At 35.9% G+C, this 15,127-nt stretch overlaps 1 protein-coding gene across 5 annotated transcripts in view; it reads left to right on the top strand.

Annotated features, from left to right (window-relative positions):
- Positions 1-15,127, top strand: part of EPS8 (epidermal growth factor receptor pathway substrate 8) — a 188,643-nt gene that overhangs the window by 98,759 nt on the left and 74,757 nt on the right. The gene's annotated exons all lie outside the window — the stretch shown is intronic.

Raw genomic sequence — 15,127 nt, 5'->3', positions numbered from 1 at the left:
GAAATCCAGTCATGCTCCGCCTTGTCTGTTCTACCTAACTCTGCCTATGGGCCATTTTCCCAGTTGCTTAGAGTTGGAAACTATGGGAATGGAAAGAAAGAAATGCAAATGTGGCATTACCAGCCCTTGTGATAATTCCCTCTTCAAATTTCCACTTCCTTCAGACCTCAAATAGCCTGCTTACCCAAACAGATCTATCTTAACTTCCCAAACAAAAATCCGTACAGTATGATCCAGGAACATGACGGTTTGGAGTGATTCTTCCTTCCCTGGCTGACCCAAACACTTTTTTCACTTAATAATTCACTATAGCGAGTTGTGTTTGCTCTGTTTCAATTGCAGGTGCTCAAATCCAGGAATGTAATACCTGGAAAATAATTTTTGGGGGGGGTTTATAAATTGACACTGGCCCAAAAGTGGACATGTTGCTATAAACAAATCCCATTTCTGCCCAAGTGGGAATAGTAGTTCATTTGTTTCTCTCTCATTTCCCAGGCTCTTCAACTTGAAGTACCTTCAATTAGCATTTTATAGATTTTACTGCTTTAGTTTTTGTGATTCTTCTTCTCTATTCTCTTTTATTTTATTTCGTTTAAATTCAGATTGTTATCTGGAATAGGATTTAAAACAACATTCTTGGGCTTCCCTGGTGGCGCAGTGGTTGAGAGTCCGCCTGCCGATGCAGGGGACACGGGTTCGTGCACCGGTCCAGGAAGATCCCAGATGCCGCGGAGCGGCTAGGCCCATGAGCCATGGCCGCTGAGCGTGCACGTCCAGAGCCTGTGCTCCGCAACGGGAGAGGCCACAACAGTGAGAGACCCGTGAACACCCCCCCCCCAAAAAAAAACCATTCTTGTTCAGGATTATTTTTGCATAGATTTGCCAACAGGGCACTGTTTCTGTGCATCAGTCTTGAAACATTGAAAGCACTTTCAAAAAACTACATAAATTCTTTGTTTCAAAGTTTCACTAATTATCCTAGGTTTTAAGTGAGGAAATCCTGAAATAACATTTCAGAATGAATCTCTCAGTCCCATACTTTTCAGAAGTTCATAGATAGGTTTGACTCAGTCTGACTTTATATCCTCATAAATACTGTCTTTTCTATTCTTTTTCTTCTAAGCAATTGACAAATGTTGTAATATTATATTTATTATTTTACTTATTTCATGCTGGCTACCCCACTAGATCGTTAGCAGCATGAAGATAGGAACCATGTATATTTCATTAATTGTGCACCCAGGGTCTAGAGCTATCCTGTCTAATATGGTAGCCATTGGCTATATGTAGCTATTTGCATTTAAATTAATTTAAATCTAGAAGAATTCAGATTTCAGTTCCTCAGTGGCACTAGCCACACTTCAAGTGTTCAACACTTGTGCTCAGCTACTGTATTGAACAGTGATGATATTGTACTTTTTCAGCAAAGCTGGAAGTTTTATTTGGCAGGGCTTATCCAGAGCACTGATAACTATGGAATGGTTACATAGTAAATCCTTGTGAACAACTGAATGAATGAATGAATGAATGAGTACTGCTGTTGGCTCGTGCCAATTAACACTGGATGAATCTTGTTTGAGTAATCATTTACAGAGGTCATTTTGATTTTTAATTCATCAGTGTTGACATACCCCCAGCCAACTTCAAAATACTGGATTTATCATTAGTTAAAGGAAAGTATACAACAATGGTTAAAAGCATGACTAGTGGTCAAATCTTAGACATGCTACGTAGGTATCATGACCAAGTTACCTTTACTTGTAACTTTTGTTAAGTCCCAGATTCCCCATTAAAATGGGGATAATAAGCTCTTATAACCTCATAAGGTGGTAAGAATTAAGTAAGATAATGTACAAATAGTGATTGGCACAGTGGCTGACACATTAAAATGCTTAATGAATGAGCATTATTATTTTTTTTTTTACAATAGTGAACAGAAATATGTCTAAATTTACCCCAGTTAATGGATAATTTCGGGGTTGATTATAAGGAACTTTACTGCTAATTTTGAAAACGCCCATTGTTATAATTTGGCAGACATTTTTCTAAAGTAGTACTATCCACAATCAAAGCTTATACTTATTATCTTTTAAATGTGAAATTTCATAGCCTTGATTTAAAAATTTTTCCCATCGGACTTAATTTTTTTCTTCCTTTAATTTTTATGACTATGTAAATATCTAACCTGTCAAGAAAAGAAAGCTTCACACTACTTTTATAGGCAACTTGAATTTTAAAACTAATGCACAGATATCTCTGACTTTTATTTTGGGGTAGCTCACAAAGAATTTGTTTCCCAGATATATTTATTAAAAAGGGCTTCTCTTTGGAAAAAAATATTTAAAAATCCATTTAATTAAAATGAATAAATTAGTGGTTATTTACCTAAGGATGAATTGCAGGTTTCATTTAGGAACCTAACTCTGTTGTGCATTTAAAGCTATGATGTAATTTCTGGAAAAACAGTTAAAGCATTTTTCATTAACTATAATGCCTGAGTTAGCTAGAGATATTGCCCACGTTTACATATTATAATGTTGTTCCTTTCCTGGAATTTGAAAGCAGCATTTGTTGTTATAAAAATAGCAGGCGGTTAAACATACACTACCAAAATATCAGCTGACATTATGTAAAGTAAATCTCCTTCACTTTTTGTGCTTTCACTCTGGCTGTTATGGTACTTTTATTTTTAGTATAAACTTGTACTCATATTTCTCAGCCACCTTAACCTCTCAAGTTTATACTACAAGGTGACTTGAATTTTTCTCCTGAGTTTTTCATTAACAGATATTTGTCAGTGTTTAGACAATGAAAATACGTTAGAGAAAGAAGCAGATTAGGCACATACATATATTCCAGTCTCTCCAAAAAATAAATAACTAAATAAATGACAATGAAGGGATTTTAAAAATGCAGAAAGTCAGTGAGACCAAGGAACTCTGGAAAGTCCAGGGATGATTGTAACTAACCTACACATCCTGAGAAGCTGAAACCCAAGCTGCTAGGGAGAGACACTGAGGTTCACTTCAGAGCCTCAGAAAGGCTCAACAATGAGGGTGAGGCTGAAACAGGAGGGTGAGTGTGTTTAAATAGAGCTTAGATCCCAAATGCCTCCCCACTCTCCAGCAGGATGAAGTTTATTCCGTGGAGAATGTGAAGTAGAGAACTCTCAAGTGGGAGATACCAAGGCATATATGGAGGTGGGAGGATTAAGGGAAAAACTTACTAAGCAGTGAGACACCCTCAGGGTACTTCTACTCCTCCCCAAATTTTGGCAGTCAGATATGTATTCTCCAGGGATGAAATTGGAAGATGCTTCTTTGAAGAATCTGATCTATCTGTTCAGAAGACCTGTAGGTACTGATGGTTGGGGAGGTCTCCCAGTGGAACAACCCAGCCAGCTTGCTCTGTAGTGAAGCTCATCTGTTGAGAAGACCCACCCATTGACACAGACTTTCCAGTCAGCTATTTAGTGCTCTATCTTCAAGGTGAGGAGCGACCAATGATCACCAGATATTTGAAGAAATCCAGAGACCAAAACAAACCTGGAGAAAACAAGGAACTTGCCAGAAATAGAGATGATGATGGGAGAAAAAAAATTTTAAATACAATCATTATTCTCAGAAACATCCAAGAGTACATTGCAGTTAGGAAATAAGAACAGGTGCTATGAGAAAAGAAACATTTAGGGCATAAAAATGTACTTCTGGAAATTGAAAATTGATAGAGGACATGGAAAAATTAAAAAGTATTTTGAAGATAAAGTTGAGGAAGCCACTCAAAAAGTAGAACAAAAATAACAGGAAATGGAAAACAAAAGAGAAGAGACAAGAAAATTAGACACTCAGTCCAAGAGGTCCTATTCTGAATAACAGACTTTTTTAGAAAAAAGAAAATTAAAAAAAAATGTTGTAAATAAACTATCAAAGAAATAAGTCAAGAAAATTTCCTAGAATTTAAGGACAATAATTTTCAAATTTGAAAAGGCTTATTGAGTTTCTAAAATATTGAATTTTTAAAAAACTCCTACACTGATGTAGTCACGAAATATCAAAACATCAGGGGAGAAAATTGACGATCCCCAAACTCCAAAATTGCAGAAAGAAAATAAAATAGTCCCTTACAAAATACTGAGAAACAGAATGGCACCTGACATCTCGGGAAAAACACTGAAAACAAGAACAATGCCTTCAAGATTACAGGGCAAAAATAATTTCCATTTTGGAATTTGAAACCAAGACAAACTATTGATCATCTATGAAAGTATTATAAACATGTCTTCAGTTATATAAAGCTTCAGAAATTATTTTTCTCATCATACTCTTTGTCACGAAGCTCCAGAAGTATGTGCTTTTCCAAGATAAGAAAGTAAAAATAGGAAAGGGAGAGACTCGGGATCCAGGAAACAAGGATCTAAGATAGGAGAAAGATGAAGGTAGTGAACAAGAAGATGTTGGATTTGGGTACCACGACAAAAGCTGTGCAGGAGGCTTAGAGAGTCATCGATTCCGACTGTGACAGGAATATATAGAGATCAGAGAGAGATGCCTGCAGAAAGATAAAAATGATGGAATAGATGGTGTTTAAATGTACTCACAGGAGACACTTCTGGTGGAGAGTAAAGGGATGAAATTAATAAAATTACATAGAACTAAGGGTCGAAGGTAAAATAATTATTAACTCTAATAAAGAGAAAAGGTTGTACAAAAAAGGAAATTTAACCCTAGCCTACTGTGAATGGCAATTGCACAGACACAATGCACTAAACTTCGGTCTAACCAAATTTGATATAAATGTAACGTTGCCTTCTGTGATGTGCATTCTCACTCTGTCTCCAGCTTCATCCCTCATTACTTCCTACTTCTTAAGTTATTCTAAGTAACTCTGAACTGCTGGTGGTTTCCTAACTGTATGAAGTTGTTTCTTGTCTTCGCTCTTCCCTTTTCTCTTCTGGCTTACCTGGCTCATGCATCAAAACCTGAAGGAAGGCTTTTAGGAACTGAATACCCTCCCCTTCCCAGCAGGAGGTGCCCACCTTGCCTTCTGCCTGTCTACTTGCCACATTGTACTATAAACATACATTTCTAAAGGTCTTTATCTTGCCTTCTTTGATTCAGTCCTTCTTTGAGGGAGATTTTGCTCTGGAGACCCACCCCTACTCTAGCTTCTCCTGAACTTTATACAATGCTGTCCTTACATTGTCTGTAATATGCTCATTTCCTAAATACACTTTTTCTTTCTTTCTTTTCCCTAAAATTTCCTTGTAAGATGGGCAAGTTTTCAAGGAAGTTTTTGTTAGTCATAGGTCTTCTGTGAGTTGGATGGGGTGCCAGGGATTTGTTTTCTTAGTAAAAGTATCTACTGACAATCAGTTATTTTTATATTCAGCCAAATGTAGATGATTACTGGAATTGGCTTTGTTTTTGGACTATTCTTGGTTGCATCACTTTCTAACAGCGTATTAGCACTGCCTCTATTTCTGAAGATAAATGAAAAACAGTATTTTGAAAGGAGTGCATTTTTATATTTGTCAACAAAATATTGAGCTGTATTGAATAATAGGAATAAGAAGCAGTTAAGAATGATTTGAGAATTTTACCTTATCTGCCTAGTCATGAACTTTCCATGGGCTTATAAAGTTATGTATATTGAACTTGGTACACTCTGATACCTAAAGCTGTACACAAGGTATTCTATTAGAGCAAAATACCTGTCCCTGTGTAACCATTGTGCTGGTATTTGGATCTGTGAAACCATATCTTGATAAAACAGATCAAACAAATTGAAATAATGAATAGTCTTTGATAAGATATGGGACCTCTATGACTTTTTATCAAAATAATCAATGTTTGAGTGGTATGGCAGGCAGGGAGAGATGAAGTTGAGATGAGAAGTAGCATCTATTTTTTTTTTTTTTTTTTTTTGCGGTATGCGGCCCTCTCACTGTTGTGGCCTCTCCCGTTGTGGAGCACAGGCTCCGGACGTGCAGGCTCAGCGGCCATGGCTCACGGGCCTTGCCGCTCTGCAGCATGTGGGATCTTCCCCGACTAGGGCACGAACCCGTGACCCCTGCATCATCAGGTGGACTCTCAACCACTGCCCCACCAAGGAAGCCCAGAAGTAGCATCTTTTTATAAAATATCTGAGAAGCAGTTTGGGAGTGATGTAAGCATGTACATTATAATGCATCAGAAAGCTTGATTTAACCTTCATTTGTATAGAATTGCATTTCTTAAAAAAAATAGTCCTGTATCGTTTAACAATTAAGCATTTTTATTTCTAATAACCTTAGGGAGATGTATTTATGTTTTGGAAAAGTAGGATGCATTCAGCATAACAGTTGCTTAAAGGTGACATTTCCCACTTTGTGTGTTGTGACCATTTCTAAAATTATGTTGTACAGTTTGTAAACCATTGGCCCTCTTAAGGAGCTGTACTGAAAATTCAGAGTGAATCACCTGCCATGTTTAGTTTATTGTTTAACATCCGTTGCTCTAGGTAATATCGAGGAAGGTAATCATGTGGCAACAGGGTAGTTAAATATTAAAATGTTATATCTTATCCGTAGGTTAGAACTATTCTTACTGTACCTGTAAGGTTTTTGATTTACTATTTTTAGGGGCCATTTAATACATCATAATGAAATTTGAATCCAAGAGTTTCGATTTCATTAAAGATAATTTTAGAACATATTTTTCTATCTCTCCACCCAGCTGGGTTACGTCAGGCCCAGATAACGCTTTGTTTGCCTTTGTCAGATATATTGACCTGTACTAATTTAACATATGGCACTACTATGGATGAAGGACGTTTAGCAATAAAAATATGTCATATGAGATCCTAATTCCTCAGTGGCTTTTGTTTTGCATTAGTCAATGGCACAAAGTTTAATTTTGGAAACTTTGCACCAAGGTTCATAGAATATCAGTGAATACTAACCCTCAAGGTTGATTTACAAAAAGTAGAGACTTGAAAAAAATTACTGGGGGTGGGGTAAAAATTACTGAGATGGTCTTCTCGACTTATTTTTCCAAAATGTTCTTCTGTGAATTCTGCTCAATTGAGAAATGAATTGACAGAAAAAGTTATACTTTTATTTTTATCCTGAGAGAAAATGTCCACAGTGAATATTCTCCTACTTCTTCTTGAGAATCTGTGTCCAACAACTTTTTGCTTCTGGGAAGATTTGAACTTCTTAGATAATGTTTACTTTTTAAAGTTCTGACCATCTTTTGGTGGTGGTAGCTAGGGTTTTTGTTAAGGGCTGGGATCTCTCTCATGCCCTGATTTCACTTTCTTTCTTTCTTCCTTCCTTTCTTTCTTTCTTTCTTCTTCTCCTTTCTTTCTTCTTTTTTTTTTTTTTTTTGTGGTACATGGACCTCTCACTGTTGTGGCCTCTCCCGTTGTGGAGCACAGGCTCCGGACACACAGGCCCAGCAGCCATGGCTCACAGGCCCAGCCGCTCCGTGGCACGTGGGATCCTCCCGGACCGGGGCATGAACCCGTGTCCCCTGCATCGGCAGGCGGACTCTCAACCACTGCGCCATGAGGGAAGACCCTCTTTCTTTCTTCTTTCTTCCTTTCTTTCCCTCCCTCCCTCCCTCCCTCCCTCCCTTCCTTCCTTCCTTCCTTCCTTTCTTTCTTTCTTTTTTAGTGGTATTCTATGCCCAGCACAGAACTAAAGCTAACTCAGATCTTGTCTGAACCAACTGAAACAGGAGTTTTACAGGCGATGAATCATCAAGAGTTTTTATTTGGTGAATCTGAACTGTCCTTTTTTGTTTCTCCATTTTTTCAGCTCAATATAAAAAAACAGAATAAATAAATAAATGGTGGTGAATATACAAATCTCCCATGTAGAAGAATTCCAAATAATTTGTGCAAATACTCCTTCCTCAAGGAGGTGGAGTAGAACTCTCCACCCCTTAAATGTGGGGTGCATATAATGACCTCCTTCCCAAGAGGCCTGTAGAGTGGTGGTGAGGAAAGTCACTTTATAGTGGGGAAACCTGACAAATGCTGCTTCAGTCAAGGACCAAGGTCAGCATAAATGATGTAGAGTCATGTTAACAGCATGTAGTCTTGGTGTGATGTGATGAGAATGGCATATATCTCTGTGGTCTTCCTTTCCAAAACCTGTAACCCCATTCTAATCATGAGAAAAACATCAGGTAAACCCCGATGGAGAGACATCCTGCAGAATGTCAAAATGCATCACTCCTCAGAAAACTGACAGGGTCATTATTGCAGATTGAATTGAATCCTTCCAAAAGATATGTTCATATCCTACTGCCCTGTACCTATGAATGTGACCTTATTTATTTATTTTTATTAAAAATTTTTAAATTGAAGTATAGTTGATTTACAGTGTTGTGTTAGTTTCAGATGTACAGTAAAGTGATTCAGTTATACATATTTTTTTCAGATTGTTTTCCCTTATAGGTTATTCCAAATATTGAGTATAAATTCTCTGTGCTATACAGTAGGACCTTGCTGGTTATCTATTTTTTTTTAAACATCTTTATTGGAGTATAATTGCTTTGCAATGGTGTGTTAGTTTCTGCTTTATAACAAAGTGAATCAGCTATACATATACATTTATATATAATAGTGTGTTTAACATAAATTTATTATGTCTGTGGGTCTATTTCTGTTTTGTATATAAGTTCATTTATATCATTTTTTTTAGATTCCACATATAAGCGATATCATGATATTTGTCTTTGTCTGTCTTACTTCACTTAGTATAATAATCTCTAGGTCCATCCATGTTGCTGCAAATGACATTATTTTGTTCTTTTTTTATGGCTGAGTAATATTCCATTGTATAAATATACCACATCTTATTTATCCATTCATCTGTCAATGGACATTTAGGTTGCTTCCATGTCTTGGCCATTGTAAATAGTTCTGCAGCGAACATTGGAGTATATGTATGTTTTCAAATTATGGTTTTCTCTGGATATATGCCCAGGAGCAGGATTGCTGGATCATATGGTAGCTCTATTTTTTGTTTTTTAAGGAACCTCCATAGTGTTCTCCATAGTGGCTGTACAAATTTAGAATGTGACCTCACTTAGATAGGGTCTTTGTAGAGGAACCAAGTTATGATGAGGTCATATTGGATTGAGGTAGACTCTAACCCACTGACTGGTGTCTCTATAAAAAGAAGGAAATTTGGACCCAGAGGGACACCCAGGGGAGGCTGTATAGAGACAGAGGCAGAGATTGGAGTGATACATCTACAAGCCAAGGAAAGCCAAAGATTAGCAGCAGCCATCAGAAGCTAGAGGACACAAGGAAGGATTCCTCTGCTATAACCTTCACAGAGAACTTAGCTCTGCCAACACCTTGATTTAGGACTTCCAGCCTCTAGAACTGTGAGAGAATAAATTTCTGTTGTTTTAAGCCCCCCAGTTTGTGATAATTTATTATTGCAGTGCTTTCAGTCATCAAAAGCAAGGAAAGTCTGAGAAATGGTCACAGTCTAGAGGAGCCTAGTGAGACATGAGGACTAAATGTAATGTGGTATTATGGATAGGACCCTGGAAAAGAAAAAAAGACATTAGGTAAAAAAACTGAGGAACTCTGAATAAAGTATTGGCTTTAGTTGTTAATAAAATATTGATATTGGTTCATTGTGACAAATATACCATATTAATATAAGATACTAACAATAAGGGATTGGGGTATACAAGAACTTTCTGTGCTGGCTTTACAACTTTTCTGTAAATCTAAAATGATTCAGAAATTTAAAAGTTTATTATAAAAAAATTAAAAAAAAAAAGAACTTAGCTGCAGTTTCAATTATTCCTCAGTGCACACGATGTAGTGAGTGACAATCTCTTTAAGAGATGGCAGTAGTGAGAAGGCACTTGGACCTCCTGTAGCTGATCAATTGCATCACAGGGTGCTTTTGAGTCAAAAACTTCCACTGATAAAGTATATGCTCCTTTAAAAGTCAGTTTATTGTGGCATTTTTCACAGAACTAATATTTTTTTTTTCTGACCCCTAACTTTTAGAGGCTCTGTTAGGAGTTATAGCTTTAGTTCCTCCCCTCTTTAGCATCTTTTTTTTTTTTTTTAACATCTTTATTGGAGTATAATTACTTTACAATGTTGTGTTAGTTTCTGCTGTATAACAAAGTGAATCAGCTATATGTATACATATATCCCCATATCCCCTCCCTCTTGTGTCTCCCTCCCATCCTCCCTATTCCACCCCTCTAGGTGGTCACAAAGCACCGAGCTGATCTCCCTGTGCGATGCAGCTGCTTCCCACTAGCTATTTTACATTTGGTAGTGTATATAGAGTTTTTTTTTTTTTTACAACTTTATTGGAGTATAATTGCTTCACAATGGTGTATTAGTTTCTGCTTTATAACAAAGTGAATCAGTTATACATGTACATCTGTTCCCATATCCCTTCCCTCATGCGTCTCCCTCCCTCCTACCCTCTCTATCCCACCCCTCCAGGAGGTTACAAAGCACCGATTTGGTCTCCCTGTGCTATGCGGCTGCTTCCCACTAGCTATCTACCTTACATTTGGTAGTGTATATATGTCCATGCCTCCCTCTCGCTTGAACAAATAATTTTAAAATTTGTGTGGAAACGCAAAAGACCCTGAATAGCCAAAGCAATCTTAAGAAAGAAAAACAGAGCTGGAGGCATCAGGCTCCCTGACTTAAGACTATACTACAAAGCTACAGTCATCAAAACTGTATGGTACTGGCACAAAAAAAGAAATATAGATCAATAGAATAGGATAGAAAGCCCAGAAATAAACCTATGGTCAGTTAATCTATGACAAAGGAGGCAAGCATATACAACAGAGAAAAAACAGTCTCTTCAATAAGTGGTGCTGGGAAAACTGGACAGCTATATGTAAAAGAATGAAATTAGAACATTCTCTAACACCATACACAAAAATAAACTCAAAATGGATTAAAGACCTAAATGGAAAACCTAAAAACAGAACAAAACAAAAGTCAGTTTATTGTAGCAACCATTATATAAGACTGTCTGTAAGTCCACTGTTAATCATGGAAATAATACAATGTGGGAGGTATACACTTTGATAGAAGGTTTTATTCAAGCCTGTATAGGGAAGGTAAATGTAAATAAGTACATCATACATAAATAAGTATATGGAGATTTCAGTTAAAATTCCTCATATCACTTGTGAAATTTCATGGAAACCTTGCTAAGAAATAGTTCAAGATCTGATCCAACCACCATCTTTTCCCTACACTCAACCCCAGGGTATGGTTCCATGGGATAGGGGCCCTGGTAATAGACAGAAGTTGAGAAAATTCTTTTCATTCTGAATTTCTTTCCCTTTTCTACCATAGTTTTATTTTTTGTTGGAAAATTCCAGCTAAATTAGAGGCTTACTTTCTCCTGCCCCCCCTTTAATATATATTTAATCATAATGGAAGAAATACAAATGATTCAGATAAATTTACAGGTATCACATAGGGATGAAACACTCAAAAAACCTTTTATATTTAGAAACTGTCTCAACTATGATAAAAAAAAATTAACCCAAGAAAGTAAGACAAGTAAATACTTAGATATTCAACCAGTGAAAAATTATGACTCAAAGCTAGATTCAGCTTAACTAATCATTTTCAATATTATAATTAATAGTTTTTAATATGTGGGGTTTTTAGATCTGATGACATTTTTTCACATTTTTCAGTGAATGGTATGTTTATGAAGCAATAAAGCCATTCCATAAAAGTGGCACTATTGCCATTGTAATATCCCTTTCCATAAAGTAAATCTTCTTCCCTTTCAAAATTAGCATTTTTTGTTCTAAGAAAAATTGTTGACTAAAATAAAGAATATCATTGAAACACTCAGAGTGAAAAGAACTGAAAACTTTTAGAGAGTATACAATGGTCAAACTAGCAGTGTAACTTACTGCAAAGAAAATTGGATATAAGTCAGCCAGATCAGAATTGGAATCCTGGTTCTAATTCTAGCTGCTTGTGTTACCCCTTGGGTAAATGACAACTGTTTTGAGGCTGTCATTTCACTTACAAAATAACTACCTCAAAAGGTTATTCTAAGAATGGAATGAGGTGAAGTTTGTAAAATGCCATGTGATGTGGGGGCTCATTGAATATTGTTTTCTTTTCTCTTTTTTGTTCTCTGCCTCTGATTATATTCAAGAAACTGGACATCACTCTTCAGTCATTCATGATAGTAGACTTTTTGTTTTTTTTGAGGTGATGGATATGTTTATTACCTTGATGGTAGTGATGGTATAACAAGTGTATGCATATGTCCAAATTCATCAAAATGTATACATTAAAGATGTGCAATTTTTGGTATATAAAATTATACCTTAATAAAGCTGGGGAAGATTTTTAAATAGAAGTTCTAAAAAACAAAAAAATCCAAACTAGATGATTTTTTAAAATTTCAGAATAACACACACATGGCACCTAGTCTCTTTAGTTCAATTTCTTCATCTATAAAATGGAAAATAGTACTTCCTTCAAAAATGAATGTGAAGATTAAATAAGGTAACGGATAGAAAACATTTAGTACAATACTTGGTACAGGGTAAACAGTCGATGAATAGCAGTTGTGCTTTTTAAAATTAGCACAGTTTCCCAAATCAGTACAGTATTAACAATGCTTTGAACTGAGATATTAGTCATTTCCTGTGTTTAACATCCAAGCAGTGTATATGCACTGATGATGTCATCAGTGTAACAAGAATTAGAGGGAAGTACTCAAATAGTACTAATAGGGTGTAAATGATTCTTCTCTGTACTAGGCCTTCCTATCAAATCTATCACAATATTACACATATAATTATGGCTAAAGTGTTTCTTTTTAGTTGTTTATTAAATTTTTTTGATGCAAACCTTCAATTTTTATTTTTTTAATTTTTAAATTTTTTATTATTCAAACAGAAAGTCACAAAAATTATAGTCATCCTCATCAGTTCACTCAGTCCCATGTAATTAATTTTTTTTCATCTTGATCTATCATTAGCACTTTTATGAATTCATCAGTTTTCCATTAGAGTTCTGAAAATGCTTATTCATTCAGTTCAGCAGTATAGTCAATTACCAGAGACCTGTACTTGTCAGTCTTTTCCATGAATTCCTTGAAGTTGAAACCTTTTATAGGAACATTTTTGCAAAAGAATCAAAGTACACCAAGAACTGTCTGTAAATGACAAAAGACTTAAAAATGACCACGGTTAAAGATTTGATGAAAGTTCATGATAATGCAATTGAGAAGGAAATTTAGTTATTTCTGAGATATACATTTTAAAATAATAACTAGAATTATGATTTATAACATTATACCAGAACATATAAGATTTTTAGGAATTTCATGTAATGTCTGAAATATTTATATTAACATATTTCCATACAAATAACCCAAAGAAAATTTAGTATTAGTTATTTTTCTTAATTTTTAAATTTAATTTATTTTTTTATACAGCAGGTTCTTATTAGTCATCAATTTTATACACATCAGTGTATACATGTCAATCCCAATTGCACAATTAATCACACCACCATCCCCACCCCCCTATGGCTTTCCCCCCTTGGTGTCCATACGTTTGTTCTCTACATATGTGTCTCAACTTCTGCCCTGCAAACCGGTTCATGTGTACCATTTTTCTAGGTTCCACATACATGCATTAATATACGATATTTGTTTTTCTCTTTCTGACTTATTTCACTCTATATGACAGTCTCTAGATCCATCCGCGTCTCAACAAATAACCCAGTTTCGTTCCTTTTTATGGCTGAGTAATATTCCATTGTATATATGTACCACAACTTCTTTATCCATTCGTCTGTCAGTGGGCATTTAGGTTGCTTCCATGACCTGGCTGTTGTAAATAGTGCTGCAGTGAACATTGGGGTGCATGTGTCTTTTTGAATTATGGTTTTCTCTGGGTATATGCCCAGTAGTGGGATTGCTGGATCATATGATAGTTCTATTTTTAGTTTTTTAAGGAACCTCCATACTGTTCTCCATAGTGGCTGCATCAATTTACATTCGTAACAACAGTGCAAGAGGGTTCCCTTTTCTCCACACCATCTCCAGCATTTGTTGTTTGTAGATTTTCTGATGATGCCCATTCTAACTGGTGTGGGGTGATACCTCATTGTAGTTTTGATTTTCATTTCTCTAATAATTAGTGATGTTGAGCAGCTTTTCATGTGCTTCTTGGCCATCTGTATGTCATCTTTGGAGAAGTGTCTATTTAGGTCTTCAGCACATTTTTGGATTGGGTTTTTTTTTTTTAATATTGAGCTGCATCAACTGTTTATATATTTTGGAGATTAATTTTTTGTCCGTTGATTCATTTGCAAATATTTTCTCTCATTCTCAGGGTTGTCTTTTCGTCTTGTTTTTGGTTTCCTTTACTGTGCAAAAGCTTTGAAGTTTCATTAGGTCCCATTTGTTAATTTTTGTTTTTATTTCCATTACTCTAGCTGGTGGATCAGAAAGATCTTGCTGTGATTTATGTCAAAGAGTGTTCTTCCTATGTGTTCCTCTCAGAGTTTTATAGTGTCCGGTCTTACATTTAGGTCTCAAATCCATTTTGAGTTTATTTTTGTGTATGGTGTTAGGGAGTATTCTAATTTCATTCTTTTACATGTAGCTGTCCAGTTTTTCCAGTACCACTTATTGAAGAGATTTTCTTTTCTCCATTGTATATCCTGGCCTCCTTTGTCATAGATTAGTTGATCATAGATGCCTGGGGTTATCTCTGGGCTTTCTATCTTGTTCCATTGATCTATGTTTCTGTTTTTGTGCCAGTACCATATTGTCTTTAGTACTGTAGCTGTGTAGAGTAGTCTGAAGTCAGGGAGTCTGATTCCTCCCACTCCATTTTTTTCCCTCAAGATTGCTTTGGCTATTTGGGGTCTTTTGTGTCTCCATAAAAATTTTGAGATTTTTTGTTCTAGTTCCATAAAAAATGCCATTGGTAATTTGATAGGGATTGCATTGAATCGGTAGATTGCTTTGTGTAGTATAGTCATTTTCACAATATTGATTCTTCCAATCCAAGAACATGGTATATCTCTCCATCTGTTGGTATTATCTTTAATTTCTTTCACCAGTGTCTTACAGTTTTCT

The sequence above is a fragment of the Mesoplodon densirostris genome, chromosome 11 (assembly GCF_025265405.1).
Source record: "Mesoplodon densirostris isolate mMesDen1 chromosome 11, mMesDen1 primary haplotype, whole genome shotgun sequence".
NCBI classification, from domain to species: Eukaryota; Metazoa; Chordata; class Mammalia; order Artiodactyla; family Ziphiidae; genus Mesoplodon; species Mesoplodon densirostris.
Note: the sequence above shows the minus strand (reverse complement) of the source record. Positions and strands in the feature narration are given on the sequence as shown.